Raw genomic sequence first — 17,496 nt, forward strand, 5'->3', positions numbered from 1 at the left:
GAGATGTATATATATATTTAAAATTCTCTTTTGAGCTCAAGAAAAAGCTCGAGCTCTTTGAAGTGTCAGCTGGCAATCTGGAGGCTCTCATTATTTCTATGCTCACTGACTTCTGGGAGCACTGGGCATGACACACAACAGTAAGCCTTTCCGAACCGGACGAAATAAACATCTTCCAGTTTGGATAGCCCTAGGCTTTCTGATAGTTTCAAAATCTCTATTCATAGCCTTTCCTGTGCTGCTGCATCACGACATACCCCCCAGCAGAGGCAGTCCAGCAGCACAGAGCACTGTATCCTTTTTGGATAAGGAGCACAGCTGTTTTTCATACTGTTCCTTAGGGATTTTTTTTTAAATGTCTGTTTTATTGATGTTTTGCCCTTCACACTAATAAAAGTCACCTGAAACTGTTTGAAAAATGCAGGTGTGCTGCCTCTTAGTGAGCGTTTATTGGAGAGGGGTGGGTGGGAGGAAGAGGCAAGGTTTGCTGTAAATGGCAGCTGAACGGTGCCAGGTGGTCCATCGTATTTTAATCCACTTGCAGAATAGCAAAGACCAGCACTGAAGATTAAGGGGAATGATGCACTTCACTGGTTTTTCGCACGTTTTCAGTTGCCTGTTTCTGTACAGGGTTTCTATGTTAATATAGGATGATACCACACTACCTACTGGCTGGCAGGAATTAATCTTGTCATGAGTGTACTTCTTTGAAAGGCTGAGCCTTCCTGAGCTCTTAATTTGAGCTGATTTGACTGTCTCATTATCATAGCAGCAGATTTTGGAATAGCAAAGTTGAACCTTACTTGAACTTGTTGGCTACACGAGCACTGTTTTCCCTTCTCCTCCCCACCTCCAGCCATGAATAATAATACCAGTATCACTTTGTTTTTTTTTTTTAATGCTACTGAGGCCTCCTAGTAACTGTTTGCTAAACAAACGCAAGCTAACATGGTGCGCTGGGGGAGCGGCGTACGAAGGAGCCTGATTTCTGTTCTCCAAAGATAGAACTTGGCATTCCAGGGAAACGCTTGCTTTCGATGTCCTGGGAAACTTGGGCTTTTCTGTCAGGGACGCGGTGCCTTTATCTCACACTTCGACCGGACTGTGAGCATGACAGCTCTGGGGTTTGCAAAACACATACCACGTGTGGATGAGGGCCAGGTCACTTTGTGTTTTTTTTTGCCCTGTTCTGAAGTTTGGTTGCAGTTGAGCTGAGCCGTCCCCGCCTCAGCCCGCTGTTTTCATCTCTCCGCTCGCCTCAGCTGTGCCAGCTCCCCGCTCGCTGCCGGGCTGCAGCCCTGGCATTGTTTGGATGTTTGCATTAGGACTGCACTTGGCCAGCTGAAAACAAGCTGTCCCTGTGCACACACGGCCCGTGGCTTGTCTAACCGTGCTGGTTCCTGCAGCAGGGGCATCCGTCCTGCCTCTCCCCGATAACGCTCCTCGGCAAGAGAGCGCGAGCGGCTGAGAGCTGCTGTGCGGAGCCGTGCCTCCGAGGGAGACCCTGCGATCCAGTGCAAGGTCAGATGAAAGCCACCCCGTGGGCTCATTTAGCCACTGGATAAAGCTCTGTTTCCGATCAGGTTGCATTATCCCTAACGAGCTCTGGCAGACACTTCAGCACTCTGCTGTTCCAGGGAGACAGAGCGGTAAGACCCACCTTCCCCAGGGCAGCGCTTAACTCTTTCCACGTACGCTTGCTGGTCCGTGGGGAAGCCCAGATGTTAGGTGGGTCCTCAACAAAGCACCCAGGTGGCTCATGCCAAAATGCCAGAGCAACAAAGCCGACTGCTGAGCTGGGGGATTTACCCCATGGACAAGTGTGAGCCACGGTCTGGTTGCTGCAGGAAGCATTCCTGGGGTCAGCCAGAGCTCAGCACATCTGCAGAAATGGGCACCTCCTTCTCTTCTGTTTGGCCTCTTGATGGCTGCAGCACAAAATGCCAAGAATCCCCAACAGGGCAAGGTTTGACAGACATCCCACCTTGCTCCTAAGAGAATTCAGCATGTTTGGAAATGATACATGGAAGAAGCCCAGCCCAGGGAGACACACAGTGCAGAGTGGGAAAAACAAACCCAACCTACACTGAGAAACATTTACAGGGGACAAAATACCGAGGAAAAAAACCTCCTCAGTATGCCAGGTACATATGTTTACAAGAACAATCAAGGGGATCTAGGAATAACCTTTAAATGGTTGAAATCAGGCACAGAACAGCTGTGAATGAAAGTCCCCAGCAGCTGAGGCTCTCCGTGGAGCGAGCTGGCAATTCCCAAGGCAGTCCCGGCCAGCCTGCCTCATCAGGGAAGCTAACATTGCCTTATTGTTTTCCTTTACTTCTTAGAGAGGAAAAACCATCCCAACGGTAGCCGTACTGGAGCCGTGTGTCCCAATTAACCTGCTGCAGGTAGGGTCAGTCTGCTCTCTCCTGCATCCCCTTCAGAGGGCACGAAGCGTGTCTGTTCCCATGGCCACTGTCCCCTGGGAAGGAGAGGAAGGAAGGAAGGTGCTGCTCTATTTTTGAGATAGTTCTGCTTTATGGCGCTGCCCTTCCTGCCGCCTGGCTGAACGGCCTTTCTTTTCTTTTTTTTTTTTTTTTTACCCTTCTCTCTCATTTCTCTGTCAGTTGATTGCTCGCTGCCAGAGGGTATTATTGGCTTCAAAAGGTTCATTTTCCGTTTCCTGAACTGCTCATCTTCTCCTGGCTCATTGCTGCTGTTGGAGGTGAGATCCGAGTCCCGGAGTCATTAGGCTGTTTGGGTTTGACCTTGAGAGCTTCCTAAGCTCACCCCATCGCATGAAGAAAACCTTTGAAAAGCCACTTTGATCACTTCAGTCACACACCTTAAAAAAAAATAAATAATCCAATGACCAGAGACTATTTGATTATTTCAGTGGTAGGTAGAAATAAGCTGGAAGCACACCCCTGCAAGGCAGGTTTCAGAAATGCCAATGTCTGGGGAGCACTTGTGCACAGCACGCAGCTCAGCTTGCTGCAGAGTTGGGAGGCTCTGAGAGCATCCCGAAGTCCCAGCACATGTGGAAAATGTGATTCAATTCTGTAAATCAGCAGCACTTATGATCTGGTCCCAACTTTTGCTGTGGGTTAATTCACTGGTTGCAAGATGCAGCTCTGCAGTTTGCATGGAAACCACAGCCTGTCCTGATACAGGCCTCTGGGGGAGGATTTCCACCTGGGTTGGAAATTCCCAAATTCCCAAACTGTAGCTTTCAGTGAGCTTCTATTGAAAGCACAGGGGAAAAAATTTCTCCGTTTCTCCATTGGTTAGCAGCCTTGCTGGCTACGCAGAGCTACATCAGAATGAGGGAGATGACAAGCAGGTACGAAACATTGACAGAGCCTCAAAGAAAAGTAAGAGAAAAGAGAAGGGAATCGCCACGGGATGACAGGTTACCTCGGCACGGACAGGTCCATCGCAAGGCGGATGGGGAGGAGGAGGGCTCTGCCCCTCACTTAAGGGGGAATAAAATGGCTGCAGAATTGCTACCACTGCAGCTATGCTTGGCTGAGGATGCGTGGTTTGGGTTTGTCACTGTTAGCTCATTTCCTCTAATGCTGTGTACCTTTGTAGAAAGAATAAATAATGCTCTGCTCTGGATGGTCTCATCCTGTGCCACTGCAGATGTGCCAGGCAGGATCCCAGCTGGAGGCTGTTAAAAGGAGACCCAGATGGGTCGGGCGTGTGCTCCCATGGAATATGGAGGTGATACGCACTCTGAGAACAGTGGGACTTCAACATCCCCCTCCCCACAGACTGCAGACGTCAACTCAAGAACGAGACTGAAGAACTTAAAGCCATGAGAGAGACTGTTCACCTGGGAAGCCTTTTATTTTTTACCAAAAAAAATTTAAACACTGGGTTCTGCGTTTGCCACTGCCCTGCCCCACCACCCTGCCCCACAAGACCAGGGAAAACTTTCTGTTTAAATTCTGCCTTTGGGCATGTTGGGTGCCAAACCAGACAGAATTAGGGCATTCTGGCTGAAAACCTGCTCCTGAAAACACGAAGAGCAGCTCAGGCTGTGTTAAACCTGCATGTAAGATACGACGCTATTGAAAACCAAATAAAAAATCACAAGTACTTGGTAAGCAGCGGCTGCTTGCTTTTACCCCGGGCAGTTTGGGAAGGGAAGGAATGGCTTCTATTTAAAGATGCCTTAATCAAATTCCATCCTGTCTACACCTCTAGATTTTGCTTCAAAACCCACTTAAACCACTCAGCTAACAAAGACCCCAGTTAGCAAAGAGAGAAGAAAACGAGCCAGCAAACCCATGCCTCTGGATTATTTCACTGCTCTGCGGAGGAGCACTGAAATGCTGACGGTTTACCTTTCAAATCCCTCAAAGAAAACAACTCTTGAAAATTCCTAAAATACTATCAACAGCACCGGCAGCATGCCAGCAGGGTCGCTTTGTCAAAGTGACAGCAGGGGCCGTGTCCCTGCTCGCTGCCAGCAGCAGTGTCTGACGGCCGCGCCAAGAGGGTTTCGCTGGGGGCAAGGGGCAGAGCCCCCCCCCCCCCGCGCCACTGCACCCCTGTGGGTGGGAGATGGTCAGCCTGGCTCCCACACTGAGCATGCCACAGCCTGAGCAAAACCGGGTTAAACACGGGATTTTTCAAAGATTGTCGTATGTGGTGCAACAGACCTCCACCTCTCAGTTCGGTCTTTTGCAAAACCTCCTCTCTCGGCACCAAAAAATAATTCTGAAAGCTTAACGAGCTTAAAACTGGTGTGGGAGCATGCCCCCAGTGAAAGGCAGCCTGGAAAAAGGGGTCTGGAGGGCCTGTTGTAGGGTTCACCCATCTCTTCCAGCAGTTCTCCCTGCAGGTTTGGATGCCCAGAGGAAGCCAGGTCGGACCCTGTATCCTTCCAAAATTGCTGTTCACAGAAAGCCAATTTGGCAGCCCATTTACTTTTATGTGAAGATGGTGCAAAAATGTAGAAGAAATGGGGAATTCAGAAGGAACTATACTCAAAGAGAAATGACAAGTATGATTGCTAAAAAAGAATCTTTTGAAGAAAAAAATAACAATCCCCAGCTCCCTGTGTTTGCAGCACATTATCTGCTGGTTCAAAATCAGGCTCTAGCTGATGTTATTTTTGGGGATTTAAGCCAGACTCTTGCTGTCACCATCTCAACGTTCTTGGCTTTGTTGCTGTTTCTCTGTTTTATGATTCTGAAGAAAATAAGTCTATTAGGGCGTTCTTTTTTTGGCAGACGAACGGCTGTGTGAGCACCGAGTGGACAGACTCCAGGTGGCACAGTGGCTCAACGCATCAGTTGCTTCCCGCTGCTACAGTCAGGTGCAATGTCACAGGGATTTCCCTCCCGCAGCACAGGGCTTTATGGGCTCTCCAGGTATATCCCCGCGTTAAGCACCTGCGCTGAGCTCCAGTCCTGCGGCCAAATCCTGCCGGCAGGTTGTGCAGCCTGGATGTGGCCCCAGGGAGAGGGAAGGTGCGCAGGAGCGGGTGCCTGGGTGCACGTCCCAGCCATCCCTCCACCCCTCATGGCTGGCCATCCTTCATGAGACCTAGATTTCCCCCCAAAACAGACCCTGTGTCACATCTCAGGGTCCCTCCGTGTACGTGCACAGTGCTGCTGAGCCTCTCCCTTGCCTCCCACCTGCACAGGGCACTGCAGCTGCTCGCAGGAGCAGAAACTGCGCGGCTCTGCACGGTGCGAGCACGTCCCCGCAGCAGATGGGACTATCCAGAGAACAGGCTCCGAGCCGACCTGGCGCCAGCAAGCTGCTTGTGGCATCACCTGTAAGAGCCTGATGGGGAGCCATGCACACCTCCTCCCTTGCAGTTTCTCTCCTTTAAGCCCTCGTTAGCTGCCCGCTGTTGCAGCACAGACCGGCGGTGTTTCAGGCGCCTGCCTCCGAGCGCGCCTTAATTGCCCCCTGAAAGCCCCACGCCCCACAGGTACCCGGATAATTTACAAGCCAGGTTTCCATGCCTATATTTAAAAAGGTGACCCTAGTTTGAGAAAGCATTTTTGGGGGCCAATCTGTAATTTGGAAAGGTTTAAACATGTTTTTAAGCAACCCTGCGAAATAATGTGCTGCCAGGCAAGAGCTTTGGGTTAAATTATACCCCCATGAAAATCACAGCGTGTAAAGGCGGCTGCTGGAAGTTGACGGGGCCTTAATTACGGCAGCCCCGGTGGGCGATCCAGCAGCAGAACAATCAAGTGGAAAACCTCTGCTGGGAGGCCACCGGTTAACCATGCGTGCCTCGCACACCTCTGCCTCGCAGCCGTGCTGCTGGGGCTGGTCGCTGGGCTCCAACCTCATTTTCGAGGGAAATGGCTTCAGAGGAACCTAAGGTGTCCGTCTGCTCACTTGGGTAGGCTTCTGTGCTTTTTTTTTCTTCTCCTAGTTCAGGCTGCTCCAAAAAATAAACACAGAAACTGCTCTGCTCAATGTTTCTTGACACGGAGCCACCGCTCTGCTGTGTTGCTTTGCGACAGCAGCACTGCAAAATGCGCGCTCCGTGCGCTGCTCTGTGCTGACATCCACAGCTTGTGACTTAAAAGTCGACGTATTCCCCCTCCCCGGCCCTCTCCCACACCATCTCCTACGGAGCCAGGAGTGTAAAAACACCGAGGCTCGTTGCTAATGGCCCAGGCAAACGATTTAATCACAGTGATGTAAAAGGAGTGAGGAACATGTAGGATGGAAAAAATGCTGGGTAGACAGTAAGACTAATGAGGTAATGTGTAAACCCTAGCGCTTTCTAACAGACAGAACGTGGTAGAGCTGACAAGTATATTGAAAGGGACATAAAAACGTAGACAAAACAATAGCCGTGGTTGGCCACAGCCTGGTTTACGCAGTGGAAATATTTTTTCCTCTGAAGGCAAAAGGGAGAAGCACCGAAGGCTCCTCGAAAGCTCCATTCTTGGTAGTACAGCCACGGCATCGCCATGGGAGATGCAAAACGCCGGTGCACAAGCAGAGCAGCTCCAGAGGCAGTGCTGTGTGCCTGTCACACAACCCCCGGTGTAACAAGTGTGTCAGGGCTCGGCAGGTAGGTCAGCATCTGTGCCCGTCGGGCAAGGGGACCACGTGTTTCCCCTTTCACTGTGAGCTGGGTGAAGAGAAAAGCCAGGAGTTTTGCCTGCTTGCTTTTACTGGAGAAACCCCTTGGAAATTCCTGGGGGTGTCTGCAAAAAAACCCACCAGGCAAAAGCTGGAGTCACCTGGTTCAAACTGCCATAGCAACTCCCCCTGCCAGCCTGCACGAGCCACTCGGTTCTCATGCCTCTTCTCTATTTTGGAGTAGCCACAGAAGATAAAAACAATAATTCCAGATGATTGTTTACGGCATATACTCAAACTGCAATTATTTGGTAAAATTCTCCGATGGCTGCAGCACAACTTGGGCTTTATATCATCCAGGCAGTTACATCAGCTACAAGCAGGCAGCGTGGTCTGCCTGCACTGCCGCTGCACCCTGGGCGCGTTTACACAGCTCAGTGCTCTGCAGTAGCTTAGCCAGGGCTAAAAACATAAGAATTTAGTTATTAATGTCATTTCACATCGAGATAGCGTGTGAAATCAATCTATCATGCTAAATCTACAAACTCCAAACTGTATACATAAGGTATATTAAGGGATTTGGAAAGCTTAGGAATAGCTCCTAAGTGTCTGCATGTGTGTATAAGCACCGATTGTTTTATCTGTGAATTACCTGCCGCTCTGCAGAAACGGCACAGATAAGGAAACTGCCCTGCATTGGCCCGGCTGGGAGCAGCATTAGCGGGATGATTTGCCCGTTGCTGAGCTCTGTCCCTGTGCTTCGGGGCGATGTGAAAGCCCTGCAGCATGGCGCTGCTCTGCAGGGCCAGGGAGCCCCAGAAGCCCCCCCTGCCCCTCCACCTGCTGGCACCTCTCCGTGCCCCTGCCCCGAGGCACTGTGTAGAGCCCAGCTGATGCCCCAGGGGATCAAGGCACCCCCACCTTTCTGCCATCTGCTTTCAGCCTCCTCCTCTAAAAGCTCATCGAAGCGCCAATCAACCCAACAGTAAAAAAAGGATGCTAAGGAGCAGGCTGAAAGTTGAGGTGACCAGAGCCAGTGGGAAGAGGTCTCCTGCTTTCCGTGGGTGCTACGGATGCCTTCTGGCACCTCTCCATCAGTTCGGTGCTGCATCCTGATCTGCCAGGGTGTTTTGGTGCAGGCTTTTCTGAGCTGGCAGCTCTTTTAAGAACCATAGGGACAGCCCAAGTGAGAAGTCAGCACCGGGTGCTTTAAAAACACGCCTTGTTTTAAGTGCAGCGTGCTGCTTCGTGCCCCGGGGACAACTCCCAGGTTTGTGCTGCCCTCAAAGAGCACAGCCAGCAGGGCTCCGTGCCTGAGGGACCAGCAGGGCTCTGGCTCTTGCAGGCAGTAGCCCAGAAGCCGTCTCTGCTCCTAGTGGGACGTGCTGATGCATTAGCCATTCCCATATGAATGCAGCCCTGCTCCTGCCTTGTGACATGGTGAATCCTGCAACTCCCCGCAGGAATGCAGCCATCGCCTCCCCCATCAACGTTCACTGGAGCTCCAGCCCCAGGATCAGCAGCAGGGGAGGTGACTAAAAGGAAAGCCCACACCACAGGGCAGCAAACACAACTAGCACCCTTAGTGGGCTTTGTGAGGCCCGTGTTACTGCAGAGCGTTCACCTGGGCTGGTACTGGCAGACCTGCGTACGGAAGGATGCCTTTCCCCCAGACACTCATAGCGTGCGTAACTGCACAGTTTATAAAAAGCATCCTCTGAAAAGATTTTCCTACAGGGTAAAGGCCCATTATGAGGACTTCCTGGCTTATGTGGCTGTATATAGCAGCGGCAATCCTATTATGCTTATCCTAAACCGTCCTCCACCGAACAGTGAAATGAACTTTACAGAACACTAGAAGCTTAATTAAGCCTCCAAGCCTGCTGTGAGAAGCACAATGCTAGTAAAAACTAGCTGGGTTGCAGCAGCCCTGGTGCTCCCGAGGACCGCTTGTGCTGAACATCAGCGCGAGGCTTGTGAGCGCCCACGCACGCCGGAGAGCTGAGCAGCCGTGTCCGGCTGTACGAGGGACGTCAGGGCGGATTTGAATGTCCCAGCCACTTCGTTTCAGCTGCGTACAGCTAGGTGACAAAATCCATGTTTCTCACCTCTCCCTTTCTGCACACAGAAGCCTTGACAGCCTTTGAATTGCTCTCCCAAAAGCCAAGCGCCAGTGGAGCTCCTGGGCAGGAGCCAAGGGATGTGCAGGAGCGCACAGGCTGCGGGGCTGATCGTCCTGCAGTCACAGAAGAGTCTCGCTGTTGCTAACTAACAGCATAAATACCACTATAACAAACCACAACACAGCTCACAGGGCTCGGTCCTGCAAGCAGCTCACCTCCGAGTGCCATAGCAGTCTGTGCAATGCACGCCCAGCCCCGGACAGGATAAGCCCCGACCCGTTACGTTGCAGCACGTTCAGAGCGCACCAAGGGTGCTGTACCAGCCGGTGTGCGGCCAGCAGGGCTTAGCTACTGACCCTCACCGAATGTGGGTGCCTGTGACCTTCTCAGGCCTTTCCCCTGCCTTTTCCTAATGGAGGGTGCTTCTGAGGTTTAGCTGTAGAAATGAATATCTTCAGACGCTTGCTTTTTGGTGTAACAGACAGAGACAGGCTAAATATTTTGTGTTCTTGCCTCGCCTGCCTGGTAAGCCAGATACTATTAGTGAAGCACAACTGGGTCATGCGAATTAATATTAGCATCTGCGTTAGCTGCTTTATTTACATCACTGTAGCTGTCAAAAGTTGTAGGTAGCTTAAAGGGGATATGGTTTATTCATGTTGACACGAGTAGGAAAATAGCTAGATCGACGAGGCTGGCTCCTCAGGACCACGAGGCCAGGCAGAGCCTGCAGGAGCACAAGGCCAAGGGGGACAAATGCCCAGGGAATGGTCCGGGAAGTGCAGGGTGAGGGCAGCAGCTCATCCCAGCTCACATGGGCCAATAGCACGGCCTAATGACATCTGCTGGTATTCTGTATTTTCCCAACCCAAAGTGTTTTAGAAATAACAGGATGGAAGGAGCCTGATGTTCCAGAGACCCGAGCTCCAGGTGAACCCCGTGAGCACCATCCTGGGTGCTGCTGTGTGCAAGACATGAACTGCCTGTGTCCTTTGGGCTGAGCAGGGAGGACAGAGGTGGATACTGATTTCTAAAAGGGAACTCTCATGTTTCCTAAGCTACCTTCGTGTGTTCTGGGTGGAGATTTGTGCTGCTCCAAGATGTGGACCTGGCAGGTCTGCCTCAAGGTTCAAGCTGAAACTGTTCTTGATGGCTGCTCTGTGGCTCTGGGTGCTGCTGTCACACCAGGGCTAAGGCTGCCCTGTAGCCCCCAGGGCACCTGCCAGCACTGGTGCCCTGCCCTTGGAGCTCAGGTCCTCCCCCAGCATCTCCCTGCACTTCACCAGAGCTGCGCCAGGGCAGGGGCTGCACTGGAGGCATCAGGTAGAAGAGGTTAGTTTTTAAACCTCTGATCACTGTTTCAATATAATTAAGGAATTAATTAACATTCCAGCTCAGTAATTACAGAAGCTTCAGCCATACGGAGCAGTGCCTCTTTCCACAGGTCCCTGTGGCTCTCACAGAGGTCAGTGTCTGGGAATACCCTGCAGGTCCCGTTATGGCAGACAGCGATGGGCTGCGGTGTCGGTGCTCAGAGGGATCGGTGTGAGCGCAGCCAGACTGGCATGAGTCTGGGCACACAGCATTTGGGAAGAATAACGTCTTTGCATCAAGAGGAGTGCTGAAGGAACTGGCTGGGAAGTGTCCTGGTGTCCATCTAGCTGAGCGACCACTGCCAGGGCTCATGCAGCAGCACGTAAGCAGTGTACAGCGGGGCAGTCCTGGTAAAGGGGCCGGGGCAGGCGCAAGTGGAGCTTCGTACATCTCTGTAGGAGCTGCAGCCTCACCCTCTGGGTCTCCTCCTGCAGACGTGCCAGGCCCCTGCCTCCACCTTGGAGCCTGCTGCTGTAAGGAGCTGGGGCTGTCAGCTGCTGCATCTCCTGGTGGCTTTGTGCCTGAGGCCACAAACAGCATGAGCAGGTGCCACATCCCGGCCGCGTTCTGCCCCTTTTCCAAAAGCCCCTGTGGTCAGGAGCCAACCGTCCTGGAAAAAAAGCCAGCCCTGGGTTTTCATTTTATAGGAACTGAGGCAATACAAATTTCTGAGTAACAGAAATCTCAGCGAGGTGTTATTTAAGTAACTTCTGGCAGGGTGCTTTTTATCAACAGAATTCTTAGAAATGCTGTTTCTTATCCGTAGAAATTGTATCATTTTTTTTTTTCCAGTCTGCTCAAAAAACTAAAAGTTTTTCACAGACTGACTTTACTGGGCAACAACCCTGTTAATGCCCAGGGTGCTGAAACTCATTTTAGAACAGCACAAACAGCAGAGTGAACTTTGAGGGCACCACAAAAGCTTCTCCAGACAGGCAAGGAAGTCAGGTCAGGTTCTGGTGTTGCCAAATGGAGCTGCCTTTGCGGGAAAGGGTCTGTAGGGTGGTAAGAGCTCAGGAGTTCCCACTGCAGTGCCACCCTGCAGTGAACATCGCCTGGACCCCCTCAGTCATCAGAACCAGACAGTTTGTCCTTTCACTGTCTCGATCAGAGATCACCCCCTGTTCCAAAGACCTGCACCAGAGAGATGCAGTTGCTTGCTGGCTGAAGAGCCCAATTATCAGTGAACTGACCAAAGCAGAAATGACATCCTCCCACACGGGCCAGAGAAAACATTATTATAATCCTCTTACATTCCTGTCTCGGTTGTTACATGGATAAATTCTTAAGCAACTCTATCACAACAAAGGCAACAGCTATTTTTTAAAGCGACCTAACAAAAGCAGATCTCCAGGAATCAGGCTGTCCTGGAGCCAGAGGTACAGTTCTCTGCTGGATTTGGATACCAACTGCTGCTGGGTTTCCCTCTGCCTTCAGGAAGCACAAGTAGCCGTCTGGAAGCTTCAGCAACACACAAAAACTGCAGCTATAGTTGTGGTCGTTCAACAAAAGTCAAAATCTGTCCCAGAAAAAGGAAAGCTCTCCCTAGGACTGAGTATGTGGATGCTCCCTGGACCTGCCAGCAGCCCACAATACTGGCAGGAAGAGGAATGGTGGCTGCAAAACCTTTAGAAGCAGCGGGGAAAGCCCCGCTCTACTCAGCTTTGCTGCGTGCTGTCTGGCCTGTATACTGACCTTATTCCTCAGGCAGCCTGGACTGGTTTCTGTATAAAGATTCCCCAGCTACAAAATCACACAGCGAGAGGCCGTGGCTGTCTCTGAGTGCATTTGTTGTTGGTGAGGTGCTGCCAGGCCTTGGCCCACCTGAGGCCGTGCAGAGAAGAGGCAGAACCAGGCAGCTCTCCCCTGCTGCCCCACCGCGTGCCTCTGTGCTCCAGGAGCAGTGCGGGGACGGTGCCACAGCCTGCTAAGGGACCCAGCCAGGCCCTCGGGAGCACACCATGCCCCCTTAACCTGTGGGATTTTTCACACAGTTATAAAAAAGCATGTGCTCAGTTCAGCCTTTAGCTCTAGGCTGACTTTTAAAGACTCCAGTTCTTGCTGTACCTCCCCACCTCACCAAACTCATCTCTTTCTCCCTGACCCATCAGTGGGATTGCTCTGAACGTGACCAGGACAGAAATATTACAGCAATGTTTGTCACAATGTGCTCATTTATCAAAGCAGGGACATTCTGGGAACAAGAGTTGGCTTCTCAAGGTCTGGTTAAAACATACATGCATATTTTTGAATGTCCAGAATTCTCCTGTTCAACAATGTTTAATGAGAAGTTCCCCTTTGAGCTCAAAATACCTTCTTTTCCTAGTTTTATTAATTAATTTTAAATAAATCAGGATTTTTTTGAGATATAATGGTCTGAAAATACTGAAATAAAATGTCTTGAGTACTCTGACTCAAAACATAGGGTCTGTGGGAAAAAATCATTGCCCAATTTGGGAAAGGAAAATTTTCAAATCCTTCTATAAATTATTTCAGACTAGAAAAGGATTTCCTGCGCCTCCCCACTCTTAACACCCGTGCCATAGGGATATTGCTCCATTCCTCGCATGGACTGCTCTGCCTTTGGGTGGCTTGGTGCCCTTCCCAACAGGACAAGACCCAGTCACGCACGTACCTAGAAATGTAGCTCCTGGGTGACACACGGCGTGTATTGGCTTTTCTTACTGTGTTTGAAAAGCTACATTTTAAATGATGAAAATTTTAATGTAATGTGAAATTACATTTTACTTTTTTGGGAAGTTAAATTTCTATGGGCAGCTTTCAAGAAGATGCAGAATTTTCACAGAAATTTGCAGGTTTCACCCCAATTAGCATCTCTCCCAGCAGCCTCCTCAGGCAACGTGCGATGTCGCGCTGTGGCAGACCTGCTGGGACCACACTGGAGCACTGCACTGCTCCCTGCTGCAGCATTCCCATGAAAGCCTGCTGCCACAGCCAGACTGTGCCTCCTTTTTACTTCACTAATAGCAAATGGCAAGGCTTTTTTATCCTTAATCAGCTCCTGGCTCCATAGGTGTTCCCCCATCAGTCATTTCCAGCAGTAATCGCAGCGTTAGCCTCTTCTTGCCTCACACTAAATCTAGACAATTCCCTACCAGCCCCATGTCAGCTTTGCTCTTTGATCTCCAAGGGAAGCCTGAAATAATTATGAAATTGTGCTTTCTTTGCTGGCAGGTTTAATAACCCTCCGACTGCCTCTTTGGATGCCGTCCTGCCAGCTGTCACTCATACTTGGTAGAGGCAAATCTGTAAATATTGCCTCACCTTGTCTAAAGACCCCATGGAGGACTTTTTTTAGCGGATAATTTGTTGATGTTGGTTGCACAGCCCTTTCCAGCAGAGCCCTTTGAGCTGACTCCTTAACAGAGGACTGTAAAGGCAGCTTCTGAGTTCCTGGCTTCATCTCTTCTGGTAGCACCTACCAGCCACTGCCCCGGGAAAGGAGAGGGCACTGGTTCTGGAGCTAGTCTGACTTGTCGTGTTTGTACACATACCTCGGTGTAAGACACCAGCTATACAGTTTGTTCCTCATCGTCTTTCCAGAAACCCCACCCTAAGTCCCCCGATCATCCTCGCAGGACGCTGAATGTACGTGAACAAGAAAGGCAGGTACCGAATCGCTGCACTGCATCATCTCCCAAAGGCACCTGCAAATCCCACCCAGCAATTACACAAACCTCTCTCCCAGCACTAACAACTCCCAGGAGTGCAAATTAGATGAATTTGGAAGGCTTGGGACTACCAGTAAATGCTGCTCCTTATCTGGGGAAGGATTTGGAGCTGTTTTCTTGCTCTCTGCATTGCTGTTGGGGGCCAGGCAGTTGATTTGGGGGCTGCTCTCCTTGTCCTGAGATCCATGGGAAAGAAAACGTAGGGAGAACAGGAAATGTATGAAGAACTTGTGGAAAAAAGAGTCAGCTCTGGCTGGTTATTTTTGACCGAGAGCTCTGAGCATCTGCTGGCTTTAGTTTTGCTAACTGTACTTTTTAATTTTGGCAAGGACGCATGGAGCCCAGGAGAGGAATGCTCTGAGTATATAATTATAAATCAAAATATAATGCAATAAGTAAAATGAGCACTGAAAAACACCACTCGGTAACTGCATATGCCATCTACCTAATAGTTCCAGGCCGTGAGTCACCACTTGAATTAAAGAGGTGCAGCGAGGCCGAGGGCCAGCTCCACACAGGTAGTCGGGCTCTACGCCTGCCCTTGCTCCTACCTCTTGGTGAAGTCAACAGCTCCTAGATCCTAACCCCCTGGGACCCTGTGCTCATATGTGGGTGTCACACCTGGCTGCCCGGTCATGCCAGGCTGTGCCTTCCAATTTCCTGTGTTATACAGGCACAGGGTTAAACGCCTAAGAAATGGGGTCACGGGTTTGACCAGGCATCAGCAAAATGAGCAAATGACCCTGGTCTGGGTCAGGGCTAAACGTCACTGTAAAAGGCAGCTGGAACTTTCAGGAGATGGACACCTACACCAGGGCAGTCCTTTCCTACAGAAAAAAGAAGGGAGAAAGAGGAGGTGCTGCCTTGCCCTGAGGGCTGCAGCACACGTTTAGGACCAGAAGAGCCAGCCCAAGCTCTAATCCTTGCCCCGCCAGGCTGGAGCGAGCCTTGCAGCAAGAGAGGTGATGGCCACTGTCGGGCTGCAGTCCTGGGGTGCAGGAAGCTACGAGGAGCAGGGTGGCTCTTCAGAAAAGGCAGCTGCAGCTGCATTTTGGAAATGTCCACTTGCTGCATTAGTAAACAGAAATGTGAGGGTGAAAGGAGCAAGGATGCAGATGAGAGAGGTTTCTACTGCTAGCCGTAATGCCCTGAATGCAAGATTAAATTTCCATGAAGATAAAGAGCAGGAAAACGGTGTAAGGGTCTTTTACATTTACATAAGCACTGATTACCCCTGGTGTGACAAAGCACTCCCCTACCAAGCTGTAACGCCCAAGCAAAGCCACAAACCAGGGCTAGACCTTTTCTGTAACCTGCGCTTGTGCAACAGGAACTTGCAAAAAAGAGCACTGCAAAATAATTCAGTGCTGCTTCGCTGTGAGGTGTCAGGGTCCTGTAGTAATAACTCATGGTGATTTCAGAGCAGCTCCAAGCCAGACAGCTTCCCCAGTGCTGGCAAGGCCATGTGTCCTTGCCTTTGGACTGCTCTCCTCCCCACTGGAATTCAGCCACCTCCGCACTGGGACACTCTGGGATTTTAATCCTGTAAATGAGGGCACCAACCCTGACCTTGAGGCTTCCCTGGGAGCGAGGGACTTGCTGCAACGTCCTTCGGTTTAGTTTCCAGATGCTCAAATATTCCCAGGAGTTGTTAATGTTTAAGAAATGAGCTGGGCTTCGGTCATTGTTACTTAAATGGAGTGGCTGGCAGAAGGTAGGTACCTGAAACCTTAAGCCAAAAGGTGTGAATATTTCATTCTTCTACCTGTGGTCTGTGGCAAATGCACCAACGGCACAGTCTCTTGTTGCTTTGACTGGCCAGAAAGAGAAAAGAAAGCCGTTTTGTGACACATTTTCCTTTACAGGCTTCCAGAAAAGCTCTAGGTCTTTTTGAAACACTAGCAACAACTTGAGAAGGCTTCAAGTATTTTGGTCCCCGTGATATTTGTTCCTAAAGTACTTTACATTTCTTATGCTTGGTAAGGGCAATTATAACCATTAAACCCCATAAATCTGGGAGCGAGTCTCCTACCCACCTTGTGTGTAGCTTAAACGAAGCAGATTTGTTTACGGCATATTAAGGGCACTGGGAGGTTGGAACATTTTTTGCCAGCTGCTCCTTGTGATATTTTGGCAGCTCTCAGGACGTCATTGTCATTCCCAACATATCTCAAGATGGCTCTCAGAAGACCAAGGAAAGGCAGCCAAGCACGTCTGCACGCTCCTGTGAGGTTCAGAGGGTCTTGCACACCCCTTTGTGTCTGCTAAAGGGAAACCCTGCTTCGCTGTGCCTTGGGGCATGAAAGGTCTCCAGGTCACGAAGCTCCTCCCCCTGAATGTGAGCTGCAAAGCCAGGGAGAAATAGTACTTTCTGTTTTTCTTTTTTTTCTTTTTTTTTTTTTTTTTTTTCATTTTTCTTCTTTAACATTTAATCATCCTAAAGGTTCTCATTGGAAGCTTTTTAATTTCTGGGAAATTGTGTTAACTGAGATGCTGGAAATACAGCTCTTTGCTTCCAGGTTGAACATGCATGTGGGCTCTGGAAGGTCTCACAGCACACCGGGTTCATGCTGATTGCCCTTTAGTAACTGCATCTGGCAAAATTATACCCCATGCCTGTGAACTTTTTATTTACATTTATTTTCTTTTGCAGGAGGTTAACTTCTAACCCTGGAGATTGCTCCTTCATCTGATGGACCTTTCTGCTTTTCCTACGACCTTCACGACATCCAGGATGTCATTTGGCTGCTCCCTGTCTTGCACATTAAATTCACTTCTGATTTGATTCTGCAAAAGTAATGCCAAAGTGTTTTTATGGTTTGATAATGTATTTTCCTTCCTGATTGACAGTGCCTCACAGGAATGTGGCACATTCACCTGCAGACTCTGGCAGTGTACCGTGTGTTGTGTCCTGTGAAAAGCCTCACCCAGATAAAGCACCAAGGAGTTAAAATTGACTAAGATACTGCTGATGATCATTTGGATGTATTATCTGCTCTTGACGCTTTCACACTTGATTACAGGCAAAAGGGCCCTTGGCAGGGCTGCCAGGACAACCTGAGTTATCTCCCACTTCGCCCTGGCGTCTGGAAGTGCACAGGATTGAAAGACCTGAGTGTGTCCGTAGACTGAGCTTATCTCTCTGACAATTTAGGCTGATGAAACAATCAGTTCCACCACTTTACAGAACAAGCTTTTAAAGCCCTGTCGTTATTAAAGGTTAAAAAAAGCTGTAG

The 17,496-nt window shown here is 50.0% G+C and overlaps 1 protein-coding gene across 1 annotated transcript in view; it reads right to left on the bottom strand.

The window, feature by feature from the left end:
* KCNB1 (potassium voltage-gated channel subfamily B member 1) overlaps window positions 1–17,496 on the bottom strand; it is a 115,199-nt gene that overhangs the window by 12,305 nt on the left and 85,398 nt on the right. The gene's annotated exons all lie outside the window — the stretch shown is intronic.

The sequence above is a fragment of the Cygnus olor genome, chromosome 16, assembly GCF_009769625.2.
Source record: "Cygnus olor isolate bCygOlo1 chromosome 16, bCygOlo1.pri.v2, whole genome shotgun sequence".
Taxonomy (NCBI): domain Eukaryota; kingdom Metazoa; phylum Chordata; class Aves; order Anseriformes; family Anatidae; genus Cygnus; species Cygnus olor.